The following is a 14,248-nucleotide window of genomic DNA, read 5'->3' as shown; positions in this document are numbered from 1 at the left end:
GGTATTAACTGGATATTAACTGATCTTGTAGTAGTATGGATACTATTCCATTACAGAGAGAATTATGCTTCAAGATAGATCTTGAAATTCTCTTTTTGATGATGAATGTGATGTCATTCCTCTACAATTTTTCTTTCCAGGCATAGTAAACCATGATTGTCATATTCAAAATTACCAATATCAGTCCATTTCAGCTCACTAATGCCTAGGATCCACTATTCATCTGTTAGTTATACTGTGGTGGCTTGCATGTTGCTGTGATTCTGGAAGCTATGCCATGGGTATTTTAAATACCAGCAGGCTCATCCCCAGTGAACAGGTTTCAGCTGAGTTTCCAGATGAAGATAGACTAAGAAGAAGGAGAGATGGACATTTTCTGAATATTTCGTCACTGGAAACTTTATGAATAGCAGTGGAATACTGTTAGTACCTAAATACCAAATATTGAAACATGATGAAGAACACCAAAATATTGTCAGATATTGTACCAGAAGATGAGCCCTTCAGCTTGGAAAGCACTCAAAATATGACTGGGGAAGAGTTGCCTCCTCAAAATTCAGTTGACTGTGATGATGTGAATGGAGTGAAGCCTTTGGGACCTTCATTTGCAGATGGAGCACAACTCAAAATGATGAGAAACAGCTGTAAACATCCATTAATAATTGGAACATGTAATGTACAAAGTGTGAATCTTGGATAATTGCAGATTGTAAAAAAGGAAATGGAATGCATAAACATCAATAGCCTAGGCATTAGTGAGCTGAAATGGACTGGTATTGGCCATTTTTAATCTGGCAATCACTTGATTTACTATGCCAGGAATGACAAATTGAAGAGGAATGGCATCACATACATCATCAAAAAGAGAATTTCAAGATCTATCTTGAAGTATAATGCTCTCTGTGATGGATAATATTCATATGCCTACAAGGAAGACCAATTAATATAACTATTATTCAAATTTATGCACCAAGCACTAAGCCAGTAATAAAGAATTTTACCAACTTTTTCAGTCTGAAATTGATCAAACATACAATCAAGATGTGCTAATAATTATTGATGATGATTAGAATGCAAAGGTTGGAAACATAGAGGAAGAATCAGTAGTTGGAAAATATGGCCTTGGTGATAGAACCAATGCTAGAGATCACATGATAGAATTTTGCAACACCAATGACTTTTTCATTGCAAATACCTTTTTTAAAAACATAAAAGACCACTATACTTCTGCCTATATCTGATTGGAATACCTAAAATGGGGCTAAAACGTGCCCAGTGAAGGAGGCTTCCTGTGGAGCCTCTGCATTACATAAGATTATAGATGGAATCCTAAACCCCATCCAGAATCTTCTGAGGTGGGTAATTTCCACTGGAAAGGACTAGCAGACCATCCTGGAGCAGCCAGAAGAACAGAAAATGCTTCTTAAAAGAAAGGTCAACAGGAAAAATACAAAACAATAACAGCAGTCTGACTGACTACTACAAGAACAAACAAGTTGCTTGCGAGGAGACATGAAGGCAAGTGGTCTTGTAAGATATCAAGGGAAATACACAAGCAGACATGTGCTCTGACTGGTGACCATGTTGGTCACCGATAAGGAGAAGTGAGGGAAAAACAGCAATGAAGCTGCGAGCTAAGTCCTACCTCGTTCAATAGACTCCTGTGAACCCAGGTGGAGACCTGGTTGGCCAGCAGTTTGGTAAGACCTGGGGAATCCTGGGCCCAGTGTCAGTGACACAGCCATAGAGGACTAGAGTGGAGAGTGAGGCATCCAGCTGATAAGAAGAAAAGGCATATGCCCAAGAACATCCACACTTGCAGATAATACCCACTTGACCTGGCTTCAATGGCTGGATGATCAGAGCTCAGCAAGAAGAAAGAAGAGAGAAAAAAAGAGTAATCTGATACAATTTGATGAACTTGACCTACACCTATGGATGCAGTAGCACAAAAGTGGGAACAAATCTTTACAGCGAGAATCATTCCTACCCCCTCAATACACAGGGTAGACAGGGATGGGCAACTTGGACATTAGCTACTCAGAATGGGGGGGAGGGGAATTACAAAAGCAAGAAGTGACTGGCTTACAAGTTTGCAAGAGGGAGCCTAGATCCAGAGGGTGCAGAGGAAGGTAGAATCTCCACTGAGTAGTATCCAATCTGTCTGGGAGAGACTGATGAAAGGAGATGGGGATAGCACTTATGTAATACAATAGTGAATAATTAATATCAGGACTGACTGTGAGGGTTGGAAATGTAAAGGTAGATGTTTTGTAGCAAAAGGAAGGAAGTGGTTGACTTTGCAGGCCAGGAGCGGCAGCCCCTGGAACCATCAAGGAAGAAGAGCGGAATATGGGACCCTACCCAGAGAAACAGTGACTCCAGAGATGAAGGCAGAGATGATGATGTGGAGAGATGGAGCGGCTGGGAACTCTAGACCCAGAGAGGGAGTGGGGCTGTGTGCTGATGACCAGGGGGCAGACTTGTGGGGTGTACACTTTGGTTGGTTGATGATACATAGAGGGGGTTGTAACCATGGCAATGAAACTATATAGGATACAATGAATGTAAAGCTAATGTTCTCCCATGTAAACTATCAGATAATTCACAATAGAACAGTTTAAAAAAAAAAGACAACTATATACACAGACCTCACCAGATGGAATACACAGAAATCAAATGACCTAGATCTTTGGAAAGAGAAAGTAGAAAAGCTCGATATCATCAGCCAAAACAAGGCAAGGTGCAGACTGTAGAACAGACCATCAATTGTTCATCTGCAAGATCAGGCTGAAGCTGAAGAGAATTAAAACAAGTTCATGAGATCCAAAATATGACCTTGAACACATCCCACCTGAATGTAGAGATCATCTGAAAAACAGATTTGATGCAATACACACTAAAGACCAAAGACCAAAAGAGTTGTAGGATGACATCAAGAACATCATACAGTAGATTCTTGGGAAGAGAGGGACTGAGAGCTGGTGACCAGGAGGCAAACTTGCAGAATGTGCCCTTTGCTGGTGTAAATTATTATATATGCCTGAGTGTTTAAAGAAAGAAAAGAGCTGAAATGAATAGAGAGAAATACTGTTAACTGATGGTACATGGAGGGAATTATAATCATTGTAATTAAACAAGGTGTATGATTTGTTTAATATAAAACTGATGACCTGCCCTGTAAAGTTTCACTCAACTCATAATAAAAACATTTTTGAAAAAATCATACAGGAAGAAAGCATTATCAAGAAGGCAAGAAAGAAAAAAGACCAAAACGGATGTCAGAAGAGACTCTGAAACTTGCTTTTCAGCATAGAGATGCTAAAGCAAATCGAGGAAATGAGGAGGTAAAAGAGCTCAACAGAAATTTTCAAAGGGCAGCTCAAGAAGACAAAGTCAAACATGAAATGTGCAAAAACCCAGAGTTAGAAAAACCAAAAGAACATGTTCAGTATTTCTTAAGCTGAGGGAACTGAAGAAAAAAGTCAAGCCTCAACTTGCAATTTTGAAGGATTCTATGAGCAAAATATTGAATGATACAGAAAGCATCAAAAGAAGATGGAAGGAAAGGAAGAAAAAAAAAGAAGGTGGAAGGAATACAGAGTCACTGTACCAAAAATAAATGATCAATGTTCAACCATTTCAAGAGGTAGAATAGGATCAAGTGCCAGTGATACTAAAGGAAAAAGTCCAAGGTGCACTGAAGAATTGGCAAAGAACAAGGCTCCAGGAACTGATGGAATACAAATTGAAATCTTTCAACAAATTGATGCAGCACTGGCAGCACTCACTCAATATACTATGTCAAGAAATTTGGAAGACAGGTATCTGGCCAACTCACTGGGAGAGATCCATATTTATGCCCATTCCAAAGAGCGGTGACCCAAAGGAATGTGGAAATAATTGGACAATATCATTAATATCACATGCAATTAAAATTTTTCTAAAGATCAGTTAAAAATAGCTGCAACCATACATTGACAGAGAACTTCCAGAGGTGCAAACCCGATTCAGAAGATGTGGAATGAGATATATCATTGCTGATGTCAGATGGATCTTGGCTGAAAGCAGAGAATACCAGAAAGATGTTTACCTGTGCTTTATTGACTACACAAAGTCTGTCGATTGTGTGGCTCATAACATGCTATGGACAACATTGCAGAGAATGAGTATTCCGGAACACTTAATTGTGCTCACAAGGAACCTGTACATAGACCACGAGGCAGTTGTTCAAACAGAACAAGGGAACACTGAATTTTTTTAAATTAGAAAAGATGTGTGCCAGGGTTTTATTCTTTCACCACATTTATTCAATCTGTACGCTGAGCAAATAGTCCAAGAAGCTGGATTATATGAAGAAAATGTGGCATCAAGAATGGAGGAAGACTCATTAACAACCTGTGATATGCAAATTAGGCAACCTTCCTTGCTGAAAGTGAAGAGAACTTAAAATACTTACTGATGAAGATCAAAGATCGTAACCTTCAATATGGGTTGCACCTGAATGTAAAGAAAACAAAACTCACCACTGGACTAATAAGTAACATCCTTATAAATGGAGAAAAGATTGAAGTTGTCAAAGACTTCATTTTACTTAGATCCATCATCAAACTCATGGAAGCAGCAGTCAAGAAATCATACCTGCTGCACAAGACCCCTTTAAAGTGCTGAAGAGCAAAGATGTCAGTTTGAGGACTAAGGTGTTCCTGACTCAAGCCATGGTATTTTCAATAACCTCATATGCATGTGAAAGTTGGACAGTGAATAAGGAGAACAGTAGAAGAATTGATGCATTTGAGTTATGGTGTTGGAGAAGAATATTAAAAGTACCAATCTGTGTTGGAAGAAGTACAGTCAGAATGCTCTTTGGAGGTCAGGATGTCCTTTGGACATATTATCAGAAGAGAACAGTCCCTGGAGAAGGATATCATGTTTGGTAAAGTGGAAAGTTGAAGAAAAAGATGAAGACCCCCAGTGATGGGTTCAAATGATTGTGAGGTTGGCCCAGAACCGGGCAGTGTTTCATTCTGTTATGCATAGGTCATTGTGAGTTGGTACTGACTCAATGGCATCTAACAACAACAATGCCTAGGATATTTATCTTTATGTGTTCCATTTCAGCTTTGACAGCTTCCAATTTTCCTAGACTCATACTTCATACATTTCATGTTCTAATTATTAATGAATGTTTACAGCTATTTCTCCTCATTTTGAGTTGTGCCCATCAGCAAATGAAGGTCCTCAAAGCTTCACTCCATTCACATCTTCATAGTCTACTTTGAGTAGACAGTGCCTTCCAAGCTGAGGGGCTTATCTTCTGGCACTATATCTGATAATATTCTGTTGCTATTCATCATGTTTCAGTGTTCAATATTCTGGTGCATTCTGACAGTGCTTCACAGCTGTTCATAAGGTTTTCAGTGGCTAAGGAGCTCTGATAGCGTAGTGGTTACTAATTGGGCTGCGAACCGCAAGGTCTGCAATTCGAAACTACCAGCTGCTCCACGGGAGAAAGATGAGGTGTTCTGCTCCCGTAAAGATTTACAGCCTCAGAAACCGTGTTCAGGGTCGCTATGGGTCGAAACCAACTCGATAGCACATAACAACAAAAACAACAAACATTTGTAAGTAGTCTGTTTCTCTTTCTTCCAAGTCTGTTAGTCTGGAAGCTCTGCTGAAATCTGTCCACCATGGGTGACCCTGCCAACATTCAAAATACCAGTGGCATAGCTTCTAGCATCACGGCCACACACAAGCCACCACAGCAAGACAAACTGACAAAGGAGTGGTGGCAACTGACACTTGGTGAACGGATTTACTTGTGGATTCTCAGTTCTCTTCTACTGATCTATGTGCCTTGTGTTGTACCTATACCAGGCTGTTTTGACTACTGTGGCTGTGTAATAGATTTTGAGATTGGGAAATGAGAGGCCTCCTACTTTGTTCTTTTTTGGTAATGCTTTGCTTATCTGATATCTCTTTCTTTTCCATATGAAGTTAGTGATTCTTTTTTCCATCTCATACAGAATGATGTTGGAATCTGGATTGGGATTCCATTATATCTATAAATTGTCTTGGGTATTGGTGACATTTTCAAAATGTTAAGTCTTCCTATCCACAAGTATGGTATATTCTTCCATTTTTGTGGGTCTCTTGGTTTCTTTTAGTAGAGGCGTTTTGTTTTTGTTTTTTCTTTTGCCAGAATATGTCTGTATTTATTTACTAAACATGTAAAGAATGGCTGCACAAGGCTTCTACTTACTACAGGGCCCTATGACAGATGAACATTGAATTTTATTTTTAAATCTGTGTTTAAGTATTATCTGCATATATGAGGGGGCTTCAGAAAGTTCATCAAAATATGTAAATAAAACATCATGGAATTTTTTGAAGCCCCTTTGTACATATTTAAAGGATCCCTGGTGGCACAGCAGTTAATCACTTGACTGAGAACTGTAAGTTTGGTGGTTTGAACCCACCAGCTGCTCTGTGTGAAGAAGATGTGGCAATTTGATTCCCTAAAGATCACAGCCTTGGAAACCCTATAGAGCCATTCCTGTAGTAGAGTTTTGTCATTTTCTTTGAATAGGTCTTTTTGTTTCTCTGTTTAGATTTATTCTTAAATTTTTCATCTTTTTGGTAGCTTTTGTAAATGCTATTTTTTTTCCTGATTTCCTTTTCATTGTTGTTGTTATGTGCCGTGGAGTTGGTTCCAACTCATAGCGACCCTGCATAGGGTTTCCGAGGCTGTAAATCTTTACGGGAGCAGAAAGCCTCATCTTTCCCCGCGGAACAGCTGGTAGTTTTGAACTGCTGACCTTGCAGCCCGATTCAGAACCACTATGCTACCTTTTCATAGCTCTCTTTTATTAGTGTAAAGGAATGCAGCTGTTTTTTGGTGTTGATCTTGTACCCTGCCACTTTGCTGAGTCTTTAAATGAGTTCCAATAATTTTCTTACTGAGGCTCTGGGGTTTTTTATGTGTAGTATCATATCATTTGCAAATGAAAATGAAAAAAAAAGAGTTTTACTTCTTCTTTGCCAATTTAGATGCCTTTAATTTCCCCTTTTTTGCTTGATAGCTCTGACTAAGAAGTCTAGCACAATACTGAATAGGAGTGGTGATACAGGACATCCTTGTTTGGTTCCTGTTTGCAAGGGGAATGACTTCAGTTTCTTACCATTGAGAATGATGTTGGCGGTTGGTTTTATATATATATATATATATATAAAACCTTAAGTATGTTGAGGAGTTTCCCTTCTATTTCTATTTTGTTGAGTACTTTTATCAAGAATCGGTGTTGGATTTTGTCAAATGCTTTTCCTGTATCAATTGATATGATCATGTATTTTTATTTCCCTTTGTTTCATTTATGTGGTGGATTACTTGGTTATTTTTCTAATATTGAGCCATCTCTGCATACCTGATATGATTCCCACTTGGTTATGACATATTATTTTTTTGATATGTTGTTGGATTCCGTTGTTGAGAATTTTTGCATCTATGTTCATGAGGGATATTGGTTTGTTATTTTCTTTTTTAGTGATGTCTTTGCCTAGTTTTAGTATCAGGGTTACAGTTACTTCATAAAATGAATTCAGGAGCTGTCCATCCTTATCTATATTCTGGAATAGTTTGAGTAGAATTGGTGTTTTTGAATGTTTGGTAGACTTACTTTAGTTGGGAGTCTTTTAATGATTTTATCAATTTCTTATTTTGTTATAGGTCTGTTCAAGTTTTCTACTTTAGTTTGTTTAAGTTTAGGTAAGTTGTGTGTTTCTAGAATTTTGTCCATTCTTCTAGATGTTCAAATAGGTTGGAGTACAATTCTTCATAGTATTGTGTTATGATCCTTTTTCCCTGTTGGTTCTTTTTCCCTGTTATGATGTCATCCATATAATTTCTTATTTGTGTTATTTGCATCTTCTCCTTTTCTTCTGTTAGATTTGCCAATGGTTTGTCAATTTTAGTGATCCTTTCAAAGAACCAACTTCTTGTCTTACTGTTTTCTTCTATTGTTTTTCTGTCTTCTATTTCATTTATTTTTGCTCTAACCTTTATTATTTCTTTTCGTCTAGTGGCTGTAGGCTTACTTTGCTGTTCTTTTTCTAATTGTTGCAGATGTTGGACTAATGTGTTCATTTTGGCTCTTCCTTTTCTTTTTTTTCAAGTGAGAAAAAGAGGAAGACCCCCAACGAGATGGATCAGCCAGGTGGCATCATTGATGGCGTCAAGTGTGGCAGCGGTAGTGACGTTGGCCCAGGATTGGACATTGTTTCATTCTGCTGTGCATGGGGTCGCTATGAGTCAGTTCCGACTCGATGGCACCTGACAACAACAACAACAACACATCCATGAACATAGGTAAAGTTCATCAAATTGTAGCAATTTACCCTCATTTCCTTTATAAAAAAAAAAAAAAAATTATCATCCTCTAGTCAAGTTCTGATTATCAAGCTATCAAAGCTAGGCCAAGTGGGTACTATCTGCAAGTGTGGTGTTCTTGTGCATCTCCCTTCACTTCATATTAGCTGGATGCTTCGCTCTCAGCTCTAGCCCATCTGTGGCTATGTCCTTGTCCATGGGCTCAGGTGTCCCCAGGTCTCATCACACTTTGGACCAACCAGCCCTTCCTCTTTTCTCTCTCATCTCCAGGTCAACGGGAGTCTATGGAACAGAGTTGAACTTAGCCCATTTCTTCATTGCTTCCTTTCCACCTCTTTCACTCACCAGTAGACCAGTGTGGTGCCAGCCAGCTTACTTGCCTGCTCATGTATTCCCTTTGAGTTTCAGTCTTAGAGGGGGGTTTGTCCTGAAGGGACTTGATTGCTAGCCTTGATGGCTTCCCTGGAAAACAACTTGCTTATTCTTGTAGTAGCCTCTTTCTTCTTTCTTGATGTGTTGAGTTTATGATATATTGTGTTTGCAGTCTTGTTTGTTTCAAGTAATTTTTTAATTTATTTTTTTATTTGATCCAGTAGCTTTTAAATAGGGTGTTATTGAATTCCATGTATTTTAATTTTTCTCCTTAATCTTCCTATTGTTGATTTCTAATTTTATTACACTGTGATCTGAGAAGACACTGTAGTATTTTGATATTTTTTAATTTACTGAAGTTTGTTTTGTGACCTTGCATGTAGTCTGTTCTGGAAAATGTTCCATATGCATTGGAAAAGAATTTATATTGTACTGCTATTTGGTTGAGTGCTCTATATATGTCTATGAAGTCAAGTTGGCTGTGTTCTTTAGTTCTTCTGTGTCTTTGTTGAGTTTCTTTATAATTATTCGATCCCTCATCAAAAGTGATGTATTAAAATCTCCTTCTACTATTGTCTATTTCTTCCTCCAGTTGTATTTTGTTGTTGTTAAGTGCCGTCGAGTCGGTTCCGACCCATAGCGACCCTGTACAGGGTTTCCGAGGGTGTAAATCCTTACGGGAGTAGAAAGCCTCATCTTTCTCCCGCGGAGCAGCTGGTAGTTTCAAACCGCTGACCTTAAGGTTCGCAGCCCGATTCGTAACCACTACGCTACCAGAGCTCCTTCCAGTTGTATTAGAGCTTGATATATATATTTTGAGGCTCTTTATTTGGGAGCCTAAATGTTTATTATGGTTATGTCCTCTTGTTCATTCATGATATAATGTCCTTTGTTTGTATGCTAGTTTTTGCTTAAAATCTATTTAATCAAAGATTAATGTTTCCACTCCTATCCAGTTTTCGGTCATTGGCTTCATATATTTCCATTCTTTGATTTTTAGTTTATTTTTGTCTTTGTGTGTAAGATGTGTCTCTTGTAGACAGTGTATTGAAGGATCCTGTTTTCTTATCTATTCTGCTACTCTCTGTCTCTTGACTGGTGCATTTAATCCACTTACATTCAGTGTAATTATCAATAAGTATGATAATTAAAATGTTTACTGTCATTTTGCTGTGTGTTTCTTTTTGTGGTGTTACTAGTTTCTTTGTTTCATGTAATTTTCTGCACTGAGTTCTTTTTTGTGTGTGTGGTTTTCTTTTCATTTTCTTCATTGCTGTTATTTTAATGTTTACTAAATTTCTGATTTTCCTTAACTTTTTACAACATTGGTTTCATACAATATTTGTTTTCTTTTCACTTTCATTTCTGTTGTGCTCATGCTTACTAAGTATTTAAATTTTCTTCTTTGTGTATTTAATGTGCAGGTGTATTAATTTTCTTTGTAGTTACCCAGTGATTTGTTAATTTTTATCCCTATATAAAGCAGTCTGTTTTACCTTGAAATGTACTTCACTTCCTTGCCATTTGGAAGTTCTATGTCTATACTATTCCCTTTTTGCTTTGTAGTTGACTTCATTACAGATTGGTATCTCTGGTTCTCTATTTTCAAAACTAAAGGTTTGCTTTAGTTTAAATGCTTCTATATCTGGATTGGGGATATCATTGCTGATATCTGATGGATCTTGGCTGAAACTAGAGAATATCAGAAAGATGTTTCCCTGTGCTTTATTGACTATGCAAAGGCTTTCGATTGTGTGGATCATAACAAGCTATGGACAACATTGCGAAGTATGAGTATTCCGGAACACTTAATTGTGCTCATGAGGAATCTGTACATGGACCAAGAGGCAGTTGTTCAAACAGAACATGGGAACACTGAATGGCTTAAAATTAAGAAAGGTGTGCGACAGGGTTGTATTCTTTCACCATACTTATTCAACCTGTATGCTGAGCAAATAATCCAAGAAGCTGGGTTCTATGAAGAAAAACATGGCATCAGGATTGGAGGAAGACTCATTAACCTGCAATATGCAGATGATACAACCTTGCTTGCTGAAAGTGAAGAGGACTTAAAATATTTACTGATGAAGATCAAAGACAACAGCCTTTGGTATGGATTACATCTCAATGTAAAGCAAACAAAAATCCTCACCACTGGACAAATAAACAACATTCGTATCAATGGAGAAAAGATTGAAGTTGTCAAGGACTTCATTCTTTATTCAAGGATCAACTATCAACACTCATGGAAGCAGCTGTCAAGAAATCAAATGACGTATTACTGCATTAGGCAAATCTGCTGCACAAGACCTTTTTAAAGTGTTGAGGAGCAAAGATATCAGCTTGAGGACTAAGGTGCGCCTGACCCAAGCCATGGTATTTTTAATAAGCTCATATGCATGTGAAAGCTGGACAGTGAATAAGGAAGACCATAGAAGAACTGATGCTTTTGAGTTATGGTGTTGGAGGAGAATATTGAAAGTGCCATGGGCTTCCAAAAGAACCAACAGATCTGTGTTAGAAAAAGTGCACCCAGAGTGCCCCTTGGAGGCCAGGATGGCCAAACTCTCATACTTCGGACATATTGTCAGGAGTGACCAGTCACTGGAGAAGGATATCATGTTTGGAAAGGTGGAGGGTCAGAGAAAAAGAGAAAGACCCCCAGCAAGATGGTTTGGCAAAAAAAAGTGGCAGCATTAATGGGCTCAAGAGTGGCAACATTGTGAGGTTGACCCAGGACCAGGCAGTGTTTCGTTGTGTTGTGCATAGGGTCGCTGTGAGTCAGTACCTAACAACAACATATCTGGATTGAGTTCTTCTGGGTGGTGTTGTCATATATGGTAATCTCAGATTGTTGTTGGTTCTTAGTCTAAAGAATACTATTTGGTATTTTTTGTAAAGTTGATCTGATCATTATAAATTCCTTTAATTCCTATTTATCAGGAAACATCCTAATATCACTGTTGTATTTAAGGGATAGCTTTGTTTGATATCTGATTCTTGGTTGGCAGTCTTCTTCTTTCAGAGCTTTATATATGTTATCCCATTGCCTTCTTGCCTCCATGGTTTCTTCTGAGAAATCAGGTTAGTCTTAATGGTTCTCCTTTGTAAATAACTTCATTTTTCCTAAGCTGCTCTCAGGATTCTAGCTTTGTGTTTGGTTTTGAATTTTTTTATTATAATATGTCTGGGTGATTTTCTTTTGGGAACTCTCATGTTTGGGTTCATTAAGTTCCTTGCATGCTTATCTTCTCATCTTTTATAATGTTAGGGAAGTTTTCTTCCCACAACCCTTTGATTTTCTCTCTGCTTTTTATTATCTCTTCTGGAATTTTGATCACCCATAAGTTGTTATGCTTCTTGGTATCCCATATAACTCTTAGGCTTTCTTCAGATGTTTTCATTCTTTTTTCTGATAGTTGCTCTAACATACTAGTATTGAGAGATTTATCTTCAAGCTCAGTAAATCTGGCTTTCATTGCTTCAAATTTACTTCTTTGTCCTTTCAATGTATTGTTCATTTCTGAAATCTTTGTATTAATTTTCTGTATTTCTAATTGCAGCTTTTGGATTATTTCAAAATTTGCACTTATTTTATCTTTATTTAGTTCTTGTAGTGTTTTCCTGAATTCTTCTAAAGCTTTTCTTATGTGTTCTCCTTGATTTCCATGACCTTTCTGTCAATCTTTGGTTGGTACCTAAATATCATTCCTTTGAATTCTTTTTCAGTTAGTTCCACTAAGTTTTCTTCATTAGAAACATTTTCTGTTTCTGCATTTTGGTCATTTGTTTGAGCCATTCTCTCTCTCTCTCTCTCTCTTTTTTCTCTCATTAAACTTTTTTAAATGGATCTCAAAATTCTGTGACAAATTTTTGGTCAAGTTGTTTTTATTTAAAAGTACTGATTAAAAAAGCTAATAACTTAAAACTGCCACACAAAAAAGAAACAAATAGTGCACATAATATTACTTTCCTTCTGAAGGTTTTATGATGCATTGTTACCATTAACCAGTCTTTAACTTAAATGGCCAATTGAGACAAAGAGTTCTGAAACCGTTCCTCCACCACTGATCAAAACTGGAGTGGCAGGTGTTAAAGGTAATTATTCATTTAGCTTCTGAGATTTCTGAGCAGACTTGGTGACTTTGCCAGCTCCAGAAGGCTTTTTGTCCACTGCCTTGATGACACCCACAGCAACAGTCTGTTTCATGCCATGACCCAAAGGAGGGTAGTCAGAGAAGCTTTCAACACACATAGGCTAGCCAGGAACCATGTCAACAATGGCAGCATCACAGACTTCAAGAATTTGGGGGCCATCTTCTAGCTTCTTACCAGACCGGCAATCAATCTTCTCCTTCAGTTCAGCAAACTTGCAAGCAGTGTGAGCTGGGTGGGTGACAATCCAGCACAGGTGCATATCCAGCACTGATTTGGCCTGGATGGTTCAGGATGATCACCTGTGCAGTGAAGCCAGCTGCTTTCATTGATGGGTCATTTTGCTCTCACCAGCCACATTGCCACGGTGAAGAACTTTGACAGAGACATTCTTTACGTTGAAACCTACATTGTCCCCAGGCAGAACTTCACTCAAAGCCTCATGGTGCATTGTAACAGATTTTACCTCATTGGTAACACTGATGATAGCAAAGGTGACCACCATGCCTGGTTTGAGAACACCAGTCTCCACTCTGTCCACAGGGACAGTGCCAATACCATCAATTTTGTAGACATCCTGGAAAGGCAGACGCAGGGGCTTGTCAGTTGGACGAGTTGGTGGCAGAATACAATCCAGAGCTTAAAACAATGTGGTTCCATTGGCATTGCCATCCTTACGGTGACTTTCCATCCTTTAAACTAAGGCAAGTTAGCACTTGGTTTCAGCATATTGTCACTGTTCCAACCAGAAATTGGCACAAATACTACTGTGTCAGGGTTGTAGCCAATTTTCTTAATGTAGGTGCTGACTTCCTTAACGATATCCTCATTTATCTTCTGACTATAGGGTGGCTCAGTGGAATCCATTTTATTAATATCAACAATTAGCTGTTTCACATCCAGTGTGTAAGCCAAAAGAGCATGTTCACGTCCAATAACGACGATGTTGATATGGGTCTTTTCCTTTACCATTTTGGCTTAGGTTTTGCAATGGTTGTTACCAACACCTGTATTCTGCTGGCAAACCCATTATAGAAAAGCTGAGCCATTTTTCTCTTCTGTTCTAGCCGCTCCAGGCTAGTCTGCTCGTCCTTTCAAGTGGAAATTTCCCATCTCTGAAGATCTGGATGTGGTTCAGGCTTCCAACTATAGTCTTATGTAATGCAGAGGCTCCGCAGGAAGCCTCCTTCACTGGGCATGTTGTAGCCCTGTTTTAGGTATTCCAATCAGTTATAGGCAGAAGACAGACTTACAAGCTTTCTATGGTAATGTTTCTGGCTATTCCTTTCTCTCCCCCTCCAGTGTCTATTTCATAATGGCATGCAAGGGAAACCA

At 38.3% G+C, this 14,248-nt stretch overlaps 1 pseudogene; it reads right to left on the bottom strand.

The window, feature by feature from the left end:
- Positions 1-12,860: 12,860 nt before the first annotated feature.
- Positions 12,861-13,837, bottom strand: LOC102814794 (annotated as a pseudogene).
- Between the last annotated feature and the right edge of the window lie 411 nt (positions 13,838-14,248).

This window comes from Chrysochloris asiatica, unplaced genomic scaffold (assembly GCF_000296735.1).
Source record: "Chrysochloris asiatica unplaced genomic scaffold, ChrAsi1.0 scaffold00038, whole genome shotgun sequence".
In the NCBI taxonomy this organism is placed as follows: domain Eukaryota; kingdom Metazoa; phylum Chordata; class Mammalia; order Afrosoricida; family Chrysochloridae; genus Chrysochloris; species Chrysochloris asiatica.
This window is presented reverse-complemented; position numbering and strand designations above follow the sequence as displayed.